Source organism: Podarcis bocagei (assembly GCF_964188305.1).
Source record: "Podarcis bocagei genome assembly, chromosome: 13".
In the NCBI taxonomy this organism is placed as follows: Eukaryota; Metazoa; Chordata; class Lepidosauria; order Squamata; family Lacertidae; genus Podarcis; species Podarcis bocagei.
Window position 1 is genome coordinate 57323986 of NC_138138.1, and position 23219 is coordinate 57347204.

General features: G+C 50.1%; 2 pseudogenes across 2 annotated transcripts in view; one reads left to right on the top strand and one right to left on the bottom strand.

Moving 5' to 3' along the window:
- Window positions 1-23219, top strand: part of LOC308572042 (E3 ubiquitin-protein ligase TRIM56 pseudogene) — a 49350-nt pseudogene that overhangs the window by 11015 nt on the left and 15116 nt on the right. The gene's annotated exons all lie outside the window — the stretch shown is intronic.
- On the bottom strand, window positions 1007-5171 carry LOC308572039 (E3 ubiquitin-protein ligase TRIM56 pseudogene; annotated as a pseudogene). The gene is made up of 2 exons (XR_014013409.1): window positions 5045-5171; window positions 1007-3609 (listed from the first exon to the last, which is right to left on the bottom strand). The product of XR_014013409.1 is annotated as an E3 ubiquitin-protein ligase TRIM56 pseudogene (transcript).

The window sequence follows — 23219 nt, forward strand, 5'->3', positions numbered from 1 at the left end:
CAGGTATCAGGAGGCCAGGGATTATCACTCAGGCAGAGTGGTTGCTGAGGAGCTGAGCTCACCTATCTATATGAATTTCTGAAGTTTTCCCTGTGAACCAGTACATAGATCCATTTGTCAGTGAATTCTTACATTTGGTATCGTGCAGCAAAGGCCCTTTGAATAGATAGAAGGAAACTGTGACGAAGTGTTTTGTGGGGACAAATCACAAAAGCCACAAAAGTAATTGTGCTGATTTTGGTAGTGGGCTGCATGTGCATGGTATCTGCTGGAGGGGCAACCCCCCCAACCTATACATAAATTCCTGCAACACTAGGAGCCGTCAACAGCCTTCTCCTCAGGCTGTATCAAAGCAACAGCAGCCCAGAGTCTCCTGGGGGCAGCTTAAAGACTCCCACTTGTGTTGGGGCAGAATATTTCTTTTAGGGGCCGCAGTCTCCTCCAGGATCCTGGCTACGATTCCTGCATTGCAGGGGCCTGGGCTGGGTGGCCCTGGGGGTCCTCTCCAAATCTACGATTCTAGGATTCTGCCATCATCACCACCTGCATAGAGAGAGATCCCGAATTGCACGTATGTTTATGCGTGTGAGAATACACACAAAAACACATGCATGGTCCATGTGGGTGTTCCACAGAGGTGGAATTGAAATCATCAAAGGTCAGAAGGAAATGAAACTGCTGGGGGTTTGTCAGATGACTCGCAGGGTCCTTTCCAATGATTCTGCAATCTTATTCCAGCCAGTATCAGCATTGGAATCCGACTGATTTTAGGCATTGTTGTTTGAAGCTGTTCTCATATATATAAGAAGAGTTTCCATATTTGCAATTCTTTTAGTTGTTATAATATATTGTAAATCAGTTTGTTCAAAAATGGGGGGGGGGGTTTCCCAGGCAGCTGTTTGCTGTGGAGTTTATGCTTCTCATACAGGATGTTTCTGTGGCCCTTTTACATATTAAGTTCCCATCTGAAAGCATCCCAGGACAAAAATATCAGAACTGCAGGAAGTTTTTTATCCAGACTCTTTATTTCAGCTCATATACAATTGTCCTCTCTTGCAAAGATGCAAATATACATGTTTGTTTTATTATTGAATGATATTTATAGGGGGGGGAGAGGAATGGTGATCACAAAAGAGATACAAAGTAAAGCCATGCTTTTACTCTTCTACACACACCATTGCTCACCTTGGGCACTCCAGTCTGCCTTGGGTCATTAACTCTGGGACATACAGCTTTTAACCCCCCTCCCTTGCCCTTCCTCTGGCTCACTTGCCCTGATACCTGATCCGGAAGATGTGGACAGTGCCGTTGCTCAGAGCCACGGCAAAGCGTCCCTCCCTAGCTACCGTGACCACTCGCGGTCGGTCGATGCTGTTCTCGGCAGTGAGGAACGCCCCCAACTTCTTCCCACTGGGGGAGAAGGCCACCACCTCGTTCAGCTCCCGCAAGACCACGTAAATGATGCCCATGATGTCAGCACAAACGGCCCCCGGCTGGCACTCGCCCAGCTGCTCCTCAGAGCACTCGGCCACCAGCTGCCCCGTCCTGGTGAACAGGACCACGCTGCGGTGGTACCAGTCCGAGCCTACAAAGCCGTCCTTGTGGTTGGCCAGGAAGACAAGGCACCTCTCTGCACTGTCCTCAGGCACAATCTTCTCCAGCAGTCGCCCCTCCAGGTCGTACACCTCCAACTGCCCAGCCACACACACTGCCATACGGTCTCCCCCCAGCCCCACCACGGCATGGCTGGCCTGCCCCCGCCCCAGGGCCTTCTGCCACACCAGGTCACCCTCACCATTCAGGAGGTAGAGGCAGGAGCCGGCCGTGAAGGCCACCTTGCTGCCCACAACGGCCACGCTGACCGGGGCCACGCCACTGGGGACAGGGACAGTGCCCTTGAACTCCCCCTGCAGGGAGAAGCGCTTCAGATTCTGGTTTTGCTTGTCGGCCACAAGAAGCTCTCCAGAGCCAAAGGGGCAGAGCCCTGTGACCAGGGGGCACTTCTGGTCGCTGGGGATCTTGACGCAGAAGCTACACGAGAAGGACGGCTTGGGTGTCAGAAAGGGGGTTCGTGGGACCTTGGGAGGAGGCACAGGGGCTACGGCTTGCTGGCAGCCCCTGAGGATGAGGGTGGTCATGTGGAATCCCTCCTTGGCAGGCAGCACTTGCTGCTGTTGCTTCCTCCTCTTCTTCTTGGCCCCTTTTGTGGCCTCCTCCTTGTGGCCCTCCGGCACTCCAGTGGGGATCTCAGCGTTGACCTCCAAGCAGAGCAGGTGGGTCTCTTTCTTTGCCCCTTTTGTGGCCGCCTCCTGGGGGCCCTCTGGCAGGTGGGTCTTCTTCTTGGCCCCATTTGTGGCCTCCTCCTGGGGGCCCTCCCGCACTCCAGTGAGGATCTCAGCGTTGACCTCCAGGCAGGGCAGGTGGGTCTCTTTCTTTGCCCCTTTTGTGGCCTCCTCCTTGGGGCCCTCCGGCACTCCAGTGGGGCTCTCCTCTCGGAACTCCAGGTGGAACAGGCGGGGGCCGCTGCCCTCGATCTCAGCGTTGACCTCCAGGCAGGGCAGGCGGGTGGCCAGCGGCTCCCAGGAGAAGCCCTGCAGATGCCTGAGACGCTCACAGATGACCTGCTCCAGGGAGACGATCTCCACCTCCCTCCCCAGACTCAGCACCTTCTGGGCAAAGGCCACGGTGCTGGAGGCCACCTGCTCTTGGAACTCCAGATCGGAGCAGAGGGCCTGGCAGGCCTTCTGCCGCTCCCTCACGTAGTTCGCCAGCTGGGCCAGGACCTCCTCCTGCTGCGCCAGCAGCCGCTGCACTGCCCGCGAGCACGCCTGCTCCACCGCATCCCGGATGCTAGCCTCGCGCGCCTGCAGCCGCGCAGCCTCCCTCTCCAGGCTGGCCCTCCCCGCCCGGATGACCTGCACCGTCTCCTCCACCCCGGCCAGGAGCTCCACGATGACCGGCCGGCGGGCCTGGGCCGCCTCAGCCAGGGGCAGGCAAGGGTGCTGGAGGTGGGCCCCCAGCCGGCACTCCCGGCAGAGGACGACGGCACAAGGCGTGCAGAAGAAGCGCAGCTCCTCGCCCGTGTGCTCCTTGCACTGCAGCGCCTGGCGCTTCCGGATCTCCTCGTCGTGCTCCCCAGAGAGGTAGTCCTCCATGGCCACCACGCGGTGGAGGTGGGTGAGGCGAGAGCAGCGGTGCCCGCTGGCGCAGTCCCGGCACATGTCGTCGGCGCAGTCCAGGCAGCGGGAGACGGCCGGCCGGCCAGCCTCCTGGCCAATGAGCGGGCAGAGGCTGCAGGTGAGCTCTGCCTCCCCTGTGGGGTGGACCAGGTCCAGCAGGCCGTTGATAAAGAAGTTGGTCCGGAGAGCACCCACGCCCCCCTCTGGGAGGGCCACCCGCTCACGGCACTCGGGGCACTGAAGCTCCTTCCGGCCTCCTGCCAACTTCCGCAGGCACTCCTGGCAGTAGCTGTGCAGGCAGGGCAGGATCTTGGGGCGGCGAAGGCGCTCCAGGCAGATGGTGCAGGTCAGGAAGCCGCTGGTGAGGGCTTCGGAGAGGGACGGGGCCTTGGCAGCCATGGTGGGGTGGTCCCTGCTGCAGGGAGGTTGCCTTGAAGGGAGAGAGAGAGAGAGAGAGAGAGAGAGAGAGAGAGAGAGAGAGAGAGAGAGAGCACTGTGAAAAGGATCCGGGGGCTTTAGTAAACCACAATATGAGTCAACGCTGTGATGCAGCAGCAAAAAAAGACGAATGTGATTCTAGGCGGCATCATCAGAAGTCCAGGGCAGCACAATTTAAGGAGGATACAGTGGTACCTCGGGTTAAGTACTTAATTCGTTCTGGAGGTCCGTTCTTAACCTGAAACTGTTCTTAACCTGAAGCACCACTTTAGCTAATGGGGCCTCCCACTGCAGCTGTGCCACCAGAGCACAATTTCTGTTCTCATCCTGAAGCAAAGTTCTTAACCCAAGGTGCTATTTCTGGGTTAGCGGAGTGCGTAACCTGAAGCGTCTGTAACCCGAGGTACAACTGTATTGACAAGTTGGAAGGTATGCAGAGAAGGGCTGCCAAGATGATCAAAGGCCTAGAAACCAAGCCTGATGAGAAGCGGTTGAGGGACCTGGTATGTTTAGCCGGGAAAAGAGGAGACTGAGAGGAGATATGGTAGCCATCTTCAAAGATCTCAAGGGCTGCCACATGGGAAATGAAGCAAGCCTGAGTTCAGTTACAAGAAAGGACATTGCAGCGTAAACACCGGGAAGAACTTTCTGACAGTAGGAGCAGTTTGACAGTGGAGCGGATCACCATTCCCTAAGGCACAGCGGAGTCTGTATTGTGGCTCGGAGCCAAGGACACCCTCCCTCCTCCCTGACTTTGCCCAGTCCTCTCGGGCCAAAAGTTCTGCAAACACCAGATATGGCTGGACTTTTGAATTCCCTGCAAGGCCAGTGTTCTCCAGGGAGGGAGCGGGAGTCCAGCAACACCTGGAGAGCCCTGCTGGGGCTCCCCCCTTTCCTCCCGCTAGGATTCTGGGGTGAGGGGGCTCCCCGGATCGGGGTGTCCCCGGGAGGCAGGAGGAGGAGCCCTTGCGCCTGATGTAAGGAAACCGAGGCTCTGTACAAGAAGCGCACGTCCGTAAGTGCGCTAGGTAGGAAGGCGCGTACAGGAGCGCACAGCCACAAACACGGGGAAACCCACACACGGGGTTGAAAGCGCCACTCTCCGTGGGTTGAGCCTCACAGGTGACCCCTGGTTTTTACAACACGTCCAACGGGAGTGGAGGTTAGGGGGCAGGACTCCTGGGTTCCCAGGAGACTCCTGGCCCCGGCAGGGGCGCCCTTGCCCAGCTCTCATCGAGGCCCTTGCGACCAGCGTGACCTCCCCTTCTCCGGGATCCAGGGAGAGAAGGACCGCCCCCCGACCCACCCCGGCCGCCCCTAAGCCTCCGAAGGTCTCCGCGCCAAAGGACGCCGCCCGAACCCCATATCTGGGGGGCGACTCCCGACTGGCTGGCAGCTTGTCCGCCCACCCGCGAAGGAGCCCCTACCTCGGAGCGGCAGCTGGGCTGGGGGTCCTCTCCGCTTGCCCTTCCCCCGGAGCTCGCCCCCGAGATGTGGGGCGGGGAGCGTCACTGCACGAAAGCGAAAGCGAATCTGGTGCTAGGTTCGGTTCCCAGGGGGCGGAGGATTCCCGCAAGGGCAGGTATGGTCACAGTCCAAAGGTTTAATACGGCGCCTAGTTTATTTACTGGGGTGAAACCCCGCCTAAAAGCTCAACAACTTGAATCAACAAAAAAGTTCAACAACATTGGGGTAAAACCGTAAAGAAAGCTTTGGTCGGCCCTCACGCATGTTCACTTCATCAAATCTGGCTCTCTTTGAAAAAACGTTTGGGCACCCCTGCGCAAGCCGCAGCGGGGCTAGGAGGTTGCGACAAGGGGGTCGCGGGGGGCTCCGAGCTGGTTCCGCAATGGAAGGTCTCGGCTCTCCTCGCTCCCTTTGAGCCTCGCAGCCCGTCTCCTCTTGGGGCATCCAAGCTGGACCACCCCGCCCGAGGAGTTATCTAAGTTATCTCCTTCCAGTGAGCACTCAGGGCTGATTTCCTTCAGAATGGAGAGGTTTGGTCTTCTTGCAGTCCATGGGACTCTCAAGAGTCTCCTCCAGCACCAGAATTCAAAAGCATTCATTCTTCGGCGATCAGCCTTCTTTATGGTCCAGCTCTCACTTCCATACATCACTACTGGGAAAACCAGAGCTTGAACTATACGGACCTTTGTTGGCAAGGTGATGTCTCTGCTTTTTTTTAATATATGTTGAAAGCTTAAATAAAAAGGCATTTTAGCCACAATATTTTTTGGGGTGGTGGAGTGGAAATGAAGACTTAAAACAATGCTCAAGGCGGCTAACCGTATGGGGAGGCAGTTACCATTTTTTTTTTAAATGTACACCAACATTCTTATTTGCCCCTGCCTGTATATAAATATATATGTGCAAAGCATAAATAAAAAGGCATTTTAGCAGCAATATTTTTTGGGGTGGGGGAGTGGGAATGACGACTTAAGGGGAGCGCAGAGAGAAGAAAGGCGGTGGTCCATCTGCAGCAGCGTAACTGGACGCCCTCATCTGCCCCTGCTGCAATAAAAACTCGTCTCATGTATCAGTGTCTTCAGCCCCAGAAGATGCTGCAACCTTCCAACAGTTTGGCTTCAACCCCAAATCAGCTTCCCACATCTGCAAAAGCAGGCATGAAATAAAATGGGGGGGGGAATAAACCACAGGCATGTGATTGTGTGGAAAGTAGCAACTGGAACTATGTATAGCATAGGCATAATGATTAAACAAGACATGGTTACAAGGCAAGGTAGCCTGTTATATCAAGGGAATGGCAATACAGTGGTACCTTGGGTTACATACGCTTCAGGTTACGGACTCTGCTATCCCATGTTAAGAAATTTGCTTCAGGATGAGAACAGAAATCGTGCAGCGGCGGAGCAGCGGCAGTGGGAGACCCTGTTAGCTAAAGTGGTGCTTCAGATTAAGAACAGTTTCAGGTTAAGAACAGACCTCTAGAACAAATTAAGTTCTTAACCCAAGGTATCACGGTAAAAGTATCCAAATGCCCAAAGCCAGATTTGTTCATAGGTTGAAGGGGGGGGTCCTCGACTGTGTTCCTTCTTGCTTACAAATGAATAAATAATAATAATAATAATAATAATAATAATAATAATAATAATAATAATTTTTATTTATACCCCGCCCTCCCCAGCTGAAGCTGGGCTCAGGGCGGCTAACAACAATCAAAATAATCCAACATTCTAAAAACCTTTCATTATAAAAATTAATTAAAATCAAATTGATGGCAACCATTAAGCAAAATTCTATGCAGATTGCCAGAGGAGGGGGTCAGGCTGCGCCCTGACCAAAGGGCTGGTGGAACAGCTCTGTCTTGCAGGCCCTGCGGAAAGATGTCAAGTCCCGCAGGACCCTAGTCTCTTGTAACAGAGCGTTCCACCAGATTGGAGCCGTGGCCGAGAAAGCCCTGGCTCTAGTTAAGGCCAGCCTAACCTCTGTGGCCTGGGACCTTCAGGATGTTTTTATTTGCAGACCGTAGGTTCCTCTGTGGGGCGGTCCCGTAGGTACGAGGGTCCTAGGCCGTATAGGGCTTTAAAGGTTAAAACCAGCACCTTAAACCTGATCCTGTACTCCACCGGGAGCCAGTGCAGCTGGTATAGTACCGGATGAATGTGATCTCGCAGCGAAGACCTCGTAAGGAGTCTCGCCGCAGCATTCTGCACCCGCTGGAGTTTCTGGGTCAGTCTCAAGGGCAGCCCCACGTAGAGCGAGTTACAATAATCCAGTCTGGAGGTGACCGTCACGTGGATCACAATGGCTAGGTCAGGGCGAGAGAGGTAAGGAGCCAACTGCTTAGCCTGGCGGAGATGAAAAAATGCCGCCTTTGTTATAGCTGTAATCTGTGCCTCCATAGAGAGGGAGGTATCGAAGATTACACCCAAACTCTTAACGGACAATGCTGGCACTAATTGCACCCCCGCAAGAGATGGGAGTTGCCCCCTCAATCCCATATTGTCCCGTCCCAGCCAGAGGACCTCTGTCTTCGAAGGATTTAACTTCAACCATCTCCCGCGTAACCTTCCAGCCACAGCTTCCAGACATCTGGTCAGTGTGTCTGGGGTCGAGTCAGGATGGCCATCCATCAACAGATAGAGTTGGGTGTCATCAGCATACTGATGGGCAGCCCAGCCCAAAACTCCGGACAAGCTGGGTGAGGGGGCACATAAAGATGTTAAAAAGCATCGGGGAGAGAATCGCACCCTGAGGCACTCCACACACCAAGGAGTGGCGCGATGACAATACCCCCCCAAGCGCCACCCTCTGTCCCCGACCAGAGAGAAATGAGTGCAGCCATTGAAGGACTGTGCCCTGGATCCCCACGTCGGCAAGGCGGTGGTCCATGAGTTCATGATCGACCATGTCAAAGGCTGCTGACAGGTCTAGAAGAATCAGCAGCCCCGACCCGCCTCGATCCAGCTGCCTGCGGAGATCATCTGTTAGGGCGACCAGAGCCGTCTCGGTCCCATGACCAGCGTGGAAGCCGGACTGGAATGGATCCAGAGTCAATGTTTCATCCAGAAACCTACCAAGCTGTTCAGCAACCGCTCTCTCAATCACCTTACCCAGGAATGGAAGATTCGAAACCGGGCGGTAATTGGATAGATCTAAGGGATCTAATGATGTTTTATTTAAGAGCGGGCGCACCACTGCCTCCTTCAGTTCCCCTGGGAATACAATAACCTATTAAACATTAAACGCTTCCCTAAATAGGGCTGCTTTCAGATGTCTTCTAAAAGTTTGGCAGTTATTTATCTCTTTGGCATCTGGTGGGAGGGTGTTCCACAGAGCAGGTGCCACTACTGAGAAGGCCCTCTGCCTGGTTCCCTGTAGCTTTGCTTCTCACAATGAGGGAACCGCCAGAAGGCCCTCGGCGCTGGACCTCAGTGTCCGAGCAGAACGATGTGGGTGGAGAAGCTCCTTCAGGTATACTGGGCCATTTAGGGCTTTAAAGGTCAACACCAACACTTTGAATTGTGCTTGGAAACGTTCTAATACATCACTCATACATCACGGTTACATCATGAAAGGGAGGTCTGGTGGCCGTAATCTGAGCATCCTGGACCCTGCCCCATGATTCTCCTTGCCCTCCACCAAACACCCATCAAGTGTAACAAAAGAGATATTTACATTTCCCTGTTTCCCAGCCAAGTTCATCCCACCCTTTTGTCTTCATCTGGGTTTGTTATTTCTGGAATGGCTACCTGTCTGACAGTCAGGTATCAGGAGGCCAGGGATTATCCCGCAGGCAGAGGGGCTGCTGAGGAGCTGAGCTCACAGGTCTAGATGAATTTCTGAAGTTTTCCCTGTGAGCCAGTACACAGATCATTGATCACTGAATTCTTACATTTGGTATTGTGCAGCAGAGGCCCTTTGAATAGATAGGAAGAAACTGTGATGAAGTGTTTTGTGGGGTAAATCACAAAAGTCACAAAAGTTATTGTGCTGATTTTGGTAGTGGGCTGCATGTGCAGGATATCTGCTGGAGGGGCAACCCCCCCCAACCTATACATAAATTCCTGCAACACTAGGAGCGTCAAAAGCCTTCTCCTCAGGCTGTATCAAAGCAACAGCAGCCCAGAGTCTCCTGGGGGCGGCTTAAAGACTCCCATGTGTGTTGCAGCAGAATATTTCTTTCAGGGGCCGCAGTCTCCTCCAGGATCCTGGCTACGATTCCTGCATTGCAGGGGCCTGGGCTGGGTGGCCCCGGGGGTCCTCTCCAAATCTATGATTCTAGGATTCTGCCATCACCACCACCTGCATAGAGAGAGATCCCGAATTGCACGTATGTTTATGCGTGTGAGAATACACACAAAAACACATGCATGGTCTGTGTGGGTGTTCCACAGAGGTGGAATTGAAATCATCAAAGGTCAGAAGGAAATGAAACTGCTGGGGGTTTGCCAGATGACTCGCAGGGTCCTTTCCAATGATTCTACAATCTTTATTCTGTTAAAGGAGAAATCTGAGGGCTCCCTTGGACAAAAAACAAGGACCCCAGCCGGGAATCCCAGAGCAAAACAGCAGCCAGTCGGCTTGGTCTTGATTGAAGACTGTCGCCACAGGACTCCCACCTGCCACCAGGTGGAACAAGAGGGAAGCCCCGAACAAAAGAGAACCCAAACTTTTATTAGCTGCTCATCCCCATGTTACAACCCCCACAAACTACATCATGGTTACATCACAGTTACATCATGAAAGGGGGGGTCTGGTGGCAGGAATCTGAGCATCCTGGACCCTGCCCCATGGTTCCCCTTGCCCTCCACCAAACACCCATCAAGTGGAACAAAAGAGATCTTTACATTTCCCTGTTTCCCAGCCAAGTTCATCCCACCCTTTTGTCTTCATCTGGGTTTGTTATTTCTGGAATGGCTACCTGTCTGGCACCCAGGTATCAGGAGGCCAGGGATTAGCCCTCAGGCAGAGGGGCTGCTGAGAAGCTGAGCTCACAGGTCTAGACGAGTTTCTGAAGTTTTCCCTCTGAGCCAGTACATAGAGACATTTATCACTGAATTCTTACATTTGGTATCGTGCAGCAAAGGCCCTTTGAATAGACAGAAAGAAACTGTGATGAAGTGTTTTGTGGGGACAAGTCACAAAAGTGATTGTGCTGATTTTGATAGTGCATGATATCTGCTGGAGGGGCAACCCCCACCCCAACCTATACATGAAGTCCTGCAACAATTCCAGCCGGTATCAGCATTGGAATCAGACTGATTTTAGACATTGTTGTTTTAAGCTGTTCTCATATATATATAAGAAGAGCTTCCATATTTGCAATTCATTTAGTTGTTATAATATATTGTAAATCGCTTTGGGGTGCCAAATGAATGAATGAAACAAATATCTGCTCATTGTTGTTTCCAATATGCTGTACGGAGAGATTCCGCCCCATTTCTGAACAGTTGAGCTCCTGCTCCCAGACTCTTTGGCTGCTCCCGGTGGAGTTTCTGCATGTTCAAAAATGGGGGGGGGGTGTTTCCGATGCAGCTGTTTGCTGTGGAGTTTGTGCTTCTCATACAGGATGTTTCTGTGGCCCTTTTACATATTAAGTTCCCACCTGAAAGCATCCCAGGACAAAATCTCAGAACTGCAGGAAGTTTTTTATCCAGACTCTTTTATTTCAGCTCATATACAATTGTCCTCTCTTGCAAAGATGCAAATATACACGTTTGTTTTATTATTGAATGATATTTATAGAAAAAGAGAGGTGGATGATGATCACAACAGAGTTACAAATCATGTTCTTCTGTCAGATTGGTCCGGAAGGCACAGATGGGATCCCCACTCAGTGATGGTCTCAAATGAATATAACGTTCAGGCTTAATATCGTGCCCCACACTCTCAGATTCGCGCTCCAATTACACACACTCTGTTGTGTTGTGTTATGCCCCATTTAGCAGCTGGAAGGTGGCCACACCAGCAGGCCAAATCCGAGAGCCCTTCTGCGTAATGGATTCTGCCACCCTTTTGCAAAACACCTGGCCAAGACCCGAGTTTCCTCCTGAGAGCAGAAAAGGCACTTTGGAAATGTAGCAGGAACCCCCCCCACCCCAATCATTCTGTTTGTACAAACTTCACACACACTCACACTCACACACTACATACGCCACATTTCTCTTATGAATTCATAGAAAATCAACCATACATCGGATTTGCACTGTTCCATTTTTATTTTAATATCAAAGGAGGGTGGCTTGGTTTCTGGTCAGCCATAATCTCTTCAGCATACCAGCACATCCACAGGAGCCCTGCCCAGTTGCTATGTCAACCCTGATAATCCCAGACAGAAGACAATCAAAAATCACAAAGAACAGTGGATTCACCACAGGCTGAAACAAAGGACAATGATCAGATTTTCCCTCTGGGGGCAGGAAACTGCAAACTCCCCATTGTCACCTGGAAAGTACTCATGGGGAGGGGGAAAGGAGGAACCAGCCAGGTGACAGGACACTCAGGTTACCACCACAACTCCTCCCTCAACCCCTCCTTTCTGTAATGTATGCATGATGTCAACCCTTTCTGTAATGTATGCATGATGTCAACCCCTTCTGTAATGTATGCATGATGTCAACCCCTCCTTTCTGTAATGTATGCATGATGTTTCTGGGGGTGGGCTTGACCTAGAGGAGGGGAATTTCAAAAGTTTTTATAAGGTCTTGCAGCCCATTGTTCTGGGTCTTTCCTCTCTCTTGCTAGTGAGGGAAACACCCTGTTGCAACAGATCAATAAAGGCCAAGCCTACAGGCTGCTGTTTTGCTCCAAGTTATCCTGGTTGGTGTCTTTACTTTTTGTCCAAGAGAGCCCTCAGATTTTTCCGTTAACAGTTGGCGACCGCGACTCAGGGACACTTGGTTCTCCTGTAAAGGTGAGAGGGGAGATAGAAGGGATCGGGCGCCACTGGGCAACCTTAGCCCAGGGATCCTTCTTCCTCTCCCTGCCTCCTCTTTGCGGGCGGTAATCAATCGTCACCAAAAGCTCAACCAGGGGAGCAAAGGCGAGGTCAAGCCGGCTAAAAAGAAAAGGATCCTGGGATTTGCGGGGGACATCTTCGAACGTGAGTATGGTTTGAAGTAAATGCATTGGGAGGGGGGTGGAAAAGTAACGACCCCACGACAGCCAGACTTTCCTTCTCTCATTTCTGGCGTAGCCCCTCGGAGTCGGCCGGGTGCGCTCTAACTTTACCCTTTTCTAACCCGATTCTCCCCTTCGGAAAGTGGCCAGGGAGATCGCGGAACTTTACTGTGTGGCGCATACCTCTCGGAGTCGTCTGGGTACGCCAAAACCTTTCTCTTTCTCTCCCCTCAATTTCTTACACGGTGTGTGGCCGGGGAAATTGTGGTACCTTTTGCTGTTTTCCGATGTTCCCCCCCGGGGTCGTCCAGGAACATCTTAATCTCTCTATCTCTTTTCTCCCCCGTTTTCCGTCTTGGAATTGAGTCCGGGAAAGCGTGGCTCTTTTACTGTTTCTCTGACATCCCTCTCTCGGAGTCGTCCAGAGGAGTCTTTCAAGTATTCTCTTACTCTCCACCTACCCTAACTCTGCAAATGAAGCTGCCCCTCCTGCCTGGCGACCTTTGTTAGGGATGACCCGGGTATGTGAGAACGCAAGGTCGTTTGCTCCCCTTTCAAAACTTTGTTTTCTCGGACCCCCAATCTGGCACTGCACAGCGCAGGCGTCCAGTAGGGAGCCCAAACTTAGTCTCAAAGGCTAGGCAGGAGGCTGTTGTGGAGGGTAGAAGGGGCGGTTCACGAAGTGGGGCCCCACACTAGGGTTAGTCTTGTAAACAGCGCTGAGGTAAAGGAAGTCCGGGCTGAGAGACCCGTGGTTTGAGTTTCCAGGCTGAGAGACCCGTGGTTTTGTTTCAGGTTCAGGTTTGAGATTTTCAGAAATTAATTCGTGGTTTATAGATAAGTAGGAATTGTGTTAGTCAAGGGTACTTTGAGTACTGAAAGGATTTTTTTTCTGTTCACCCTTTCTTTCCCATTGCCTTTCCTCCCTTGTGTGTGTGTTTCCACTCTTTCTGTCTTTAGCGTACTTTGTTAACGAAAAAAAATAAAATAAAGCCCAATAATAACATATGAGAGAATGGGAGCTCACTAAACACCCTAGCTGGACTCCTCCTGGCAACAAAGCTTCCATGAAGCCTTTTTGCCCCAGAGAGGATTCTAATATGCCCCTCCAGCTTGTCATCTCCAATTAGAGAAAAAATAGAAGTAAAATAAAGGGGCAAAAATGGTCAAGTTTGTGTTGTTAAACTGTAGCCTAGAGCTGGAACGTGGAACTGTAAACTTAATGGTGCACAGAAGGCAGTAGATATAATAACAGCCCATGTTCTAAAATGCACAGTTTTAAATTGCAAGCTTGCTTCAAAAATCTTAAATCTAAGGAAGCCATGTTGCGCCTTATCAATCTTAAAACAAAACAAAATGGAGAATGGAGTGTGCAATTGTTTGTTATTTGAGAGAGGCTCTAAAAGAGAGTTTCCCTCCCAAGTGGTGAAATCCTGTATACGTGCTACTTGTGTTCTGAAAGGGGGATTACCCCACCTCTTTCTTCTAGTTTTAAGTGAGGAGGGTGATTCTAAGTCTAATGGCAAATGATGTTTGTTGTAACTTTTGAGTTTGTGAGAAGGAGAAGTTAACCTAATGTTTCTGCTGCAAAAGCCTAGTTGAGCACAACTGCTCTCTCAAGCTAAAATGCAGTGTATGTATTTCATTAAGCGTATGCCTATAAAAGTATGGTGTTCATTCTAAGAAAAAATATTTGAGTCCAGTTTTAACTTCGATTTGATTGGACAGAAGAGTTATTGTAAGGCTCCTGATACCAGTCTCTATAAGACTTCATGGCCTCTTTTGTTAGAAAATGCCCCCCCCTCCCCCTTGTTTTTTCACTCTGCCTCTTTCAGTTGTTTTCTCCCTTCTTACTTCTGTGCTAGGTAAATTTACTCCCGAGTAAGCTTCCTTTAAAGGAAACTGCAAAGAGGGGAGGGGGCAACACTTGTGTATTCCCTTTAAAAAAAAATCAAATCTAGGGCTGCTTTAACTGTGCTTTATAAGAGATCCTCTCAGGAGTATAGATGTTTCCTTTCCCAGCTGTAAATCTGTACTTAAATGTGTATGCCTCTTTGGTAGTACAAATCTTGCTGCGAAATCTTGCTGTGAACCCTATATTTTGGAGGGTTGGACTAGATGACCCCAGGGTCCCTTTCAACTCTCCCAATTTGTGGCTGTGTGGAAGACCATGTGTCTGCAAGCATTGGAGGGTAATTCTTAAATTCTGGTGTGGTAATGGAGTTGAAATTCAGCCTAGCTTTGCTCTTTAGTTTTAAAAGGTGAGAGGTGAAGCCCAACTGGTAATATCAAGCATTTGAGTGATTACAGTGTTTGCAAATGGTAAGGCTGAAATGGCTGAGAATGTTAAAAAATAAAAAAAAAACCTATGAATTCTAACCCTGGTCATTTTTACTCATAAATAAGAGAGCGGTTGATTGTTCCGCGAATGGCCAGAGGGATATTAGCCCTTTCCTGTACATAAAGGAAGCAGTCTCAGTTTGCTTGGGCTGAAATTGCTAGCTTTGGTGAATACTTAAATTGCTGAGTTTCTCTTTTTGGTTTAAAATCAAACCCTGTTTTCAAAATCTACTCCTTACCCTTCCCTTCCCTTATTCAAATGGTAATTTAGCCAAAGGATGCAACATTTTCAATAGTATAAAAGGTTTGCTGAGACATGAACTCTGCACATGCACAGAGGCTAGATCAGCTAAAGAAGAGAGAGAGAGGAAGGGGGAAACTGTAAGGGGGGAGAGGAGGTTTCTTCCAAATGTAAAAGAAAACTCGGAACCATTGAGGAACCATTGAGGGAAATCACCCTTAATCTGTCTTTGCTCCAGGGGCTACTTAAGACAAAAGGCTAAACAAAACAAAACAAAGCAACAACTAGCCCATCAAAAGTCAAGAGCTTTCCAAGTTCCAAATCTTAACATGCCAAATTCTTTTCACAGGTAAATATCAAAGCATTCCCCCCTCAATGGGAATTTTAGGAACAGCATTTCCTGACAGGCTTCTCACATGAAATAATTTTCCCTTTTAACAGGATATGTGAACCCCGATAACAAAGTGTTTGTCCCTTTTTCCTCCCACAGCAACTTTCTTTCTGTTCTGTGAAACAAGTCTGAATCCCTGACTTCCATCTCTTTATGGCTTTGACACTTTTTTTAAAGTTACAAATAATCTGTTTTCATTTATTTAATCTGTTTCTCCATGATGTCTATGAAGTTAATCGAAGCACAACCAAACATTGTTTGGTGAATGGTATTTGTTTACCTTTTTGCCTGAGCATTTCTTATTAATTCTGTCATTTTGGCTAGTGCAAGGTACCTGCACAACTTTAAATTGCCATTCATTTTTCTTGGTATTAACTCATTTCCCGTATTAACATTACAGTTGATGTTGTCACATCAAGAAACACTATTTTATTTTCATTTGGGATGTTAGAATGCCAAAACAGATGTTTTAGCATTTATTTATTTGGTTCCTCATAGGTCATTTTGTGTGTGTGTGTTTTACTTTGGGGACATGTTCATCACATGTTGAAAGTCAGTTTCATGAAGTTCTTTTATCAAATAGCACATGGTGAATTTAAAGTTTTTTCCCCATGGTTATCCCATTTTTTTCAGTCTAGTAGTAATCTGCGTGGTTTTGATAATATATTTAATAATAATTCTTTTCTAAATCTGTTGTCTTTGTGTCAAGTTTGTTTCCATCTGACTGGTAATCTAATTTTTTGCTTTCTTTTGCATTTCGTAACCTTTGTATTTTTTACAGTTCTCTTTCTCTCCAAAGTGAAGGAAAGCAAACGAACTTGGCAGATAATAACAGTAGTTATAGGAAAATGTAATAATAATATTGGAATGAATGAAACGCTTAATTCGCTAAGATTTTTATTATTTGCAGCTTCCAACAGAAACCGAAGGACATCCTTTTTGCCTTTTGCCCCCTCCCTTTTCTAACTGTCTTTAAGCCCCAAAACCCTGCCCCTTACAGGATATCACCTATACAGATGTGCAATGATGAAAGCAGCAACAACCCCTCAACTCAGTTCTTCCGTCATCACAAGACACCAGAGTTTTCAAGTGCCCACAGCTATCTCTTTCAAAGGATATAGACTGCCAGGGGAGTGGGCCTGACGAAGGGGGGTGGAGTTGACTTGCAAGGACATCTTTTCACTTGAACCTCAAGCCTCTGTGTTCCAGGATTCAAAAGATACATGCGTAAAAGATCACAATTGTGTCAAGATATGCAACTGATATTTAATTAGTTTGTTTTGTATTAAGTGTTATTATGTAGGAATGTTGAAATGTGTCTGACAGTGTGTTATTTCCACAAGGGGGGGTATTTTTGTGTGTAATTTTTATGTTTAATGTCTTATTGCTTGCATACCAATTCTCATGCATTTTATACTTTCTGATAGCTCACACTATTGTGTAGTCCAATGTTTAGATAACCACATTTCATTGTCCCACCTGGCACTCTGCCAACTTTCCCTATCCATTTTAAAATGTGCAAAAACTTGCTTTACCAAGGAGAAGCTTATAAGATACATGAAGGTGCACATGCTTTGGTTTAGCAGGAATGATCCCTTATAGAGTTAAATTGACTTATTTGGACAAAGTGCCCTTTTAAGAACGGTTTTTCCTTTACAGACTGGTTTGAAAGGTTGAGAACCATGGGCACATAAATTCAAATTGGACTCAGTTTGAATTGGGCAAGTGTATCCAGGCTGCAATTAGCTTTTTGGTCCTTAAAGTGCAAGTGATCAACTTCCAAGGACTGTGAGACCAGAGCCTGTAATAAATCCCATGGATTTTGGCCAAGGCAAAGACATTTCTCTCAGGACGTGTCCGAAACCTGTGCCAGCTGTGGTGGGTACCAGGCTACATGATAAATATGAAAGCCCTAAGTGGATTCACCAGGGATTACCACTACTGCGACACCATGCCGATGTGAGACCACAGAAGAGCTACCTTGACACCTGAGAACACACAAATGGCGGGGGGGAAGCAAACTGCACTTTTCAGTCATTAGTGGACCTTCCTGCCTAAATGTAAAGCATAGATCACTATTGAGAAAATATTTCTTCCAAGGTGCTAGAATACCACAAGTAACTGAGCAGTGCACTGTTACACCATTGGACACACACATCTGGGACGGAGAATACCAGGTTATTATTTACCACCTTAAATTGTGCGGAGAAAAGGATTGCAAAGTAGCCACCTTTGCAATCTTATCTCCGAAGGGGGGAACTGTAGCAGGAACCCCCCCACCCCAATCATTCTGTTTGCACAAACTTCACACACACTCACACTCACACACTACATATGCCACATTTCTGTTATAAATTCATAGAAAATCAACCATACATCGGATTTGCACTGTTCCATTTTTTACTCCATGTGACAAAGACTATCAAAGGATCAAAGGGGGGTGCTTGGTTTCTGGTCAGCCATAATCTCTTCAGCATACCAGCACATCCACAGGAACCCTGCCCAGTTGCTATGTCAACCCTGATAATCCCAGACAGAAGACAATCAAAAATCACAAAGAACAGTGGATTCACCACAGGCTGAAACAAAGGACAATGATCAGATCTTCCCTCTGGGGGCAGGAAACTGCAAACTCCCCTTTGTCTCCTGGAAGTGACTCATGGGGAGGGGGAAAGGAGGAACCAGCCGGGTGACAGGACACTCAGGTTACCACCACAACTCCTCCCTCAACCCCTCCTTTCTGTAATGTATGCATGATGTCAACCCTTTCTGTAACGTATGCATGATGTCAACCCCTCCTTTCTGAAATGTATGCATGATGTTTCTGGGGGTGGGCTTGACCTAGAGGAGGGGAATTTCAAAAGTTTTTATAAGGTCTTGCAGCCCATTGTTCTGGGTCTTTTCTCTCTCTTGCTAGTGAGGGAAACACCCTGTTGCAACAGATCAATAAAGGCCAAGCCTACAGGCTGCTGTTTTGCTCCAAGTTATCCTGGTTGGTGTCTTTACTTTTTGTCCAAGAGAGCCCTCAGATTTTTCCGTTAACAGGAGGAAGCCAGAGCCCAGCACCCTCTGGATGGGATCCACCCAATTCCTCGCCAGGGGCTGGTTCATGCAGGGCAGTTTCACAGGGGGCCCATCCTGGCTATGAGTCCCGGGCTGTTATTAGCTTTCTTAAGCTGGGCAATCAAAAAAACTCAACATCAAAAAAAGGAAGATCATGGCCACTGGTCCCATCACCTCCTGACAAATAGAAGGGGAAGAAATGGAGGCAGTGAGAGATTTTACTTTCTTGGGCTCCATGATCACTGCAGATGGTGACAGCAGTCACGAAATTAAAAGACGCCTGCTCCTTGGGAGAAAAGCAATGACAAACCTAGACAGCATCTTAAAAAGCAGAGACATCACCTTGCCAACAAAGGTCCGTATAGTTAAAGCCATGGTTTCCCCAGTAGTGATGTATGGAAGTGAGAGCTGGACCATCAAGAAGGCTGATGGCCGAAGAATGGATGCTTTTGAATTCTGGTGCTGGAGGAGACTCTTGAGAGTCCCATGGACTGCAAGAAGATCAAACCTCTCCATTCTGAAGGAAATCAGCCCTGAGTGCTCACTGGAAGGACAGATCCTGAAGCTGAGGCTCCAAGACTTTGGCCACCTCATGAGCAGAGAAGACTCCCTGGAAAAGACCCTGGTGTTGGGAAAGATGGAGGGCGCAAGGAGAAGGGGACGACAGAGGATGAGATGGTGGGACAGTGTTCTCGAAGCTACCAGCATGAGTTTGACCAAACTGCGGGAGGCAGTGGAAGACAGGAGAGCCTGGCGTGCTCTGGTCTATGGGGTCACGAAGAGGCGGACACGACTAAACAACTCAACAACAAATCTGGGCAATGCATCTGGCTGGCCACTGTGAAGAGTGGGTGCTGGCCTCAATGGGCCCCTTTTCTTGGGCCCTGGCCCTCTCCCCAGCTCCCCTCCCCTCAATAGGGCCCATCAATCACACACACGCCCCCCCACGCCCCCAGCTCCAGGTTCTCCATAGTTGAGTCACCCCCAGCTGCCGTGGAGCCGCCGGGTTCGGTGCAGCCCAGAATTCCTCGCTGGCTTTATCTGCCGCCGGAGCCTTCCTCCGTCCTTCCTGTCCCTGTCGCTCCATCTCCGAAAAGGCCTTTGGGTTTCCTCTCTTTCTCCAGATGCTTCCTGAGGGGGCGTCTCATCCTCATCCCAGACGCTTGGAAAGCCCCGAGGGGGAGCCCAAGGAATGACTGGGCTTTCTGGGAAGGTGGGTGTCAGGATGGAAGAACATAGAGAGAGACAGAGAGAGGAGGAGCTGTGATGGTTCCTTTGGTGGTTGGTGCATTGCGGGGGCTGGACTAGATGCTCCTCGTGGCCCCCTCCAAGATTCTGTGAAGAGCCTGCGGGATCAGGCCCACTGAGTCCAACACCCCCTTCTTACCAGGTGAGAAGCACACAAGCCCGAGAGACCTCTGCTCTCCTGTGCTTTTCAGCAACTGGGGTTCAGAAGCATCGCTGCCCCTGACAGTGGAGACAGAGCAAAAGCCATCGATAGCTCTCCCCTCCTCCATGGAATTCCAAGTTGGTGGCCATCCTGTGGGAGGGAGTTCCACAGTTTAACTCTGTGCTGCATAAAGAAGGACTTAGGCAGAGGGAGGGGGGCAGTGGACGCCCCTTGCCATAGCCTGTCCTGTACCCCCTGAGCTGGTCAGCTGCTCCCAGAGATGTTCTGCTTCATCCTCCGCATCTGAACTGCTCCCTGTCACAGGTTCTTCCTGCTCACTAAACCCTGTTGCCCCTTCAGCATCCATCATCACCTCCTCCCCGCAATCTTCTCCCTCTGGCCTCAGGGTCCCACCACCAATCCCAGGGCTCTGAGCCTTCCTCCTCTGGGGTTTCCCTTGGGGGGGCCCCACCGCTCCCCTTCCTCCAGCCAGTCCAAGACACCATGCAAGATATCATCCGAAACTCTAGGGTCTTCTCCAGGCTTCCAGCATCTTTGAAGTGTTGCTGGAGGTGGCTGCCAATTCCTCCTCCGGCTTTTCTCCCCAGCGATGAATCAGGAAGAACCCACTCACCCCACTCGGGGCTCAGCCCCTGCCCCAGGGGGAAGGGGCGCCTGCCCTCTCCCTCCCAGACACAGACTCATCCCCACAGCCCCGGAGGCTTAGAGGTCTGGGTGAGAGTTCTGGGCGGGAGGCTGGGCTGTGAGCTATGAGCCCCTGCAGAGAAGAGATGTGGGCGCGGCTGGCCGGCAGACAGACGCGGTGAGCTTGGCCACATGGAGAGACATGTGCCCGCTTGCTCCCTGCGCCACGGAGGAATGCCAGCCCTGTGTGTGTGTGTGTGTGTGTGTGTGTGTGTGTGTGTGTGTGTGCATGTGCGCGCACGGAGACTTTCTTTAGCTCCCCCTCCCCACTGCACACACGTGCACACAAGCGGTTACCACGCAGCCACGACTCTGGTTTCTGTGGGCTGTCGGTTTTGGAAACTATTCCCCGGGCAAAGTTTTCCTTCGGATGACAGAGGAACCGAGTCCCAGCTTAGCACAAGGAGTTCAACGTGACAGATGGGGGGGCGGGGGGGGGCGGGAGGCACGCCCAGGATCCCTGCCGGGTCCCACACAAGTCTCAGAGCAGCAGCCAAGCTGAGTCACTGCTGTCTCTGGTCTTGGAAGAAGGCGCAGAGCCGGCTCTTGAGGAATCCGAAGATCGCGGAGAGGCGCGCAGGGGCGGGGGGAGCTCTCTGAGTGACAGGGCAGGAGTTCTCTCACCAGCACCAAAACGCTTCGACGGCCAAAGTGTGTATAGGGGGGAGGTCTGCCAGGATCCTACCACCTGATAAAGAAAAAAATCTGGGGTGCGGATTTACTCCGCTGCCCAGCTCCTTGGGGCGCCCCTCTCTCTGGTCAGCAAAGGAAGGAGTCTCCAGCCAAGTTGAAGAAGCAAACAGCGGTCCGTAGACCTGATCTTTATTTGTTGCAGCAAGGTTCAAACACACAAAGAGTGGCGAACCCCCCCAATTCTCGGGCTGCGTGAACTTTTAAGACCTCTCCCTATTTCCCATAATACGTTTTCCAGCAGCATCCCCATACAAATATGTCACAAAGTAATAATAATGATAATAATAATAATAATAATAATAATAATAATAATAATAATAATAATAATAATTTTTTATTTATACCCCGCCTTTCCCGGTTCAAAAACCGGGCTCAGGGCGGCTAACAACAAATTTAAAACAATTATAAAAGCAGCATAAAATACGGTATAAAAACATGGATAAGTAGGAGTGTTTTCGCATTTAGAAACATGAGCCTGTCACCCATCCCTTCCAACAGCCCCAGTTCCCGACACCTTTTAACTACCCTCTTCCCCAAAGAACAATAAAAAGTATTTACACATCCCTCCGGCTGCGGGGCTCTCCTGCGCTTCTCCTTCGAAAGCACGAGGATTCAATCCCCTATCCCGATGGATGTCTGTCTGGGGTATGTGCTGCCCTTGATCGCCTCCTGCCTTGTGGAGGGGGAAGGAGTATGTGACCTTGTGGTTAAGGGATTATGGATTCCCCTCTTCCAGAGGAGTCATTAGCCGCTGGAAGCAAGGAAATCCGTCAAACCGTTGAATTTTGGCGATTATTTGATTCTATTTTGGAACCAGCACCATTCATGGTATCTGCTTACAGTATTGCTACAATTTCATAGACTGCTTATCTGAGCCTTTTTGCTGAGGTGCGTTTATGGTGCTTGCGTAAACGGTCATTTGTCCTGGCCTTAGTTCGAGGCTGTGGTGGGGACTTGGGGTTTGGGGGAAATTGTTTAACTGCCCCCCCCCAATTCCTGGTTTTAACACACCAGTGGCTCTCTGGGGTTGGCGTGAGAGATACACGCTGTAGATTGAAACATTTGCAACAGGTAGGAAAAGCCGGCCCCATATATTTGGGTAACTGAAGCACAGCTAGATGCATCTTATCTCTGCATACTATTCCCTGGGCACCACATTGGGCAAAGATTCCTGCAGCAGGGGGGCTGGACTAGATGACCCTGGGGACCCCTCCCAACTCTACAATTCTATGATTTCCCAGATCCAAAGGGTTTCCCCACCCTCTGCTCCTCTTCTCTAGCTAATGAACAAGGGGCCCAATCCACCAGGGCAAACCTCATAAGATCGTAGAGTTGGGAACGGTTCCCAGCGGTCATCTAGCCTGACCCTCCACAAGTCTGCCAGGGTGATGCAACAGCAACTCCTGCTACAGGCCCACACTCTCCTTTCACACCCCTCTGCTGTTGCCAGAGGATGCCAGCCCCCCCCCCAAAAAAAATAACAGAATCTTTGGCTGGAGCTCTAAGTGGGCGCATTGTGTGTTTATGAATCCTTCAGAACTTTTGTAATCTGCCTGAGTGTTCAGACAAGCAGTCGCCACAGCAGATTCACCTGCAGGCCTGTTCAGACCCCCCCTTTCCTTCCCCATTGCAGGGGGTTGGGTTAGATGACCCTCAGGGTTCCCTTCCAACTCTGCAATTATAGGATTCTGTGGTTCCGTGGCCTGGAGACACAAATGTGGGGCTTCTCGCATGTGTGGGCGCCTGTTCTTGCACGGTATGCTGTACTTTGCTGTATTTTCATGAAAGTGTGGCCTACGAATGTTGAATAAATATACCCAACTCAGCCTCCTCCTGCAGAGCAACGTCCCACCCTCCCCACAGAGGCTGCTGCTGATGCATCATGCGCCACCTTCGCCCCATCGCCCACGGATCCAGCCGTGTGGCTGCATGTCTGAACCGGCCTTCAGCCAGCCTCGTCCCTGGGCCTCCGCAGCGCAACCTTGCAGGGCTCCTCTTTGGGGAAAGAAGTTGCAGGCCGGCACCCCCCACCCAAGAATGTGGCCCAGCGGCACAGCTGGCGACTTCTGTGACTGTTGTGACAAGAGGAATGCGAGAGGGGCGAGCCCAGAGGTTTCCTCATGTCACTGGGCTTCCGAGGGAGCCTCCTCCCCTCTCGCTTTCGGGCCGTCCTTTGGCATGTAGGAATTCAAGGTT